This window comes from Gorilla gorilla, chromosome 6, assembly GCF_029281585.2.
Source record: "Gorilla gorilla gorilla isolate KB3781 chromosome 6, NHGRI_mGorGor1-v2.1_pri, whole genome shotgun sequence".
Classification (NCBI taxonomy): domain Eukaryota; kingdom Metazoa; phylum Chordata; class Mammalia; order Primates; family Hominidae; genus Gorilla; species Gorilla gorilla.
The window spans coordinates 138196300-138196920 of record NC_073230.2 but is presented as its reverse complement, the minus strand read 5'-3'; the positions used below and the strand labels follow the sequence as shown (position 1 = coordinate 138196920).

The 621-nt window shown below is 45.4% G+C and overlaps 1 pseudogene; it reads left to right on the top strand.

The window, feature by feature from the left end:
* Positions 1–306: 306 nt before the first annotated feature.
* Positions 307–621, top strand: LOC101147855 (cytochrome c-like; annotated as a pseudogene).

The following is a 621-nucleotide window of genomic DNA, read 5'->3' as shown; positions in this document are numbered from 1 at the left end:
TGGCCAACATGATGAAACCCCATCTCTACTGAAAATACAAAAGTTAGCTGGGTGGGGTGGCATGCACCTGTAATCCCAGCTACTAGGGAGGCTGAGGCAGGAGGATCGCTTGAACCCAGGAGGCAGATGTTGCAGTCAGGTGAGAGTGTGCCTGGGCAACAGAGCAAGACTCCGTCTCAAAAAAAAAGTAGCTAAAAAATGGATATAGAATGTTCTTAACACAAAGAAATGAAAAATGAGAGAGCGGGACATCTGGTTTCTGAGTAGGAACCTTCACAGTGCCAGTGACAAAAGAGAGAATTAAATATGGGTGATGTTGAGAAAAGCACGAATATTTGTGTTCAGAAATGTGCCCAGTGCCACACCACGGAAAAGGAAGGCAAGCACAAGACTGAGCCTAACCTCCATGGTCTCTTTGGGTGGAAGACAGGTGCCATTGGATTCTGCTACACAGACACCAGTAAGAACAAAGGCATCACCTGGGGAGAGGACACACTGATGGAGTATTTGGAGAATCCAAAGAATTAGATACCTGGAACAAAAATGATCTTTGGCGGCATTAAGAAGAAGGGAGAAAGGGCGGACTTGATAGCTTATCTCAAAAAAGCTGCTCATGAGTAA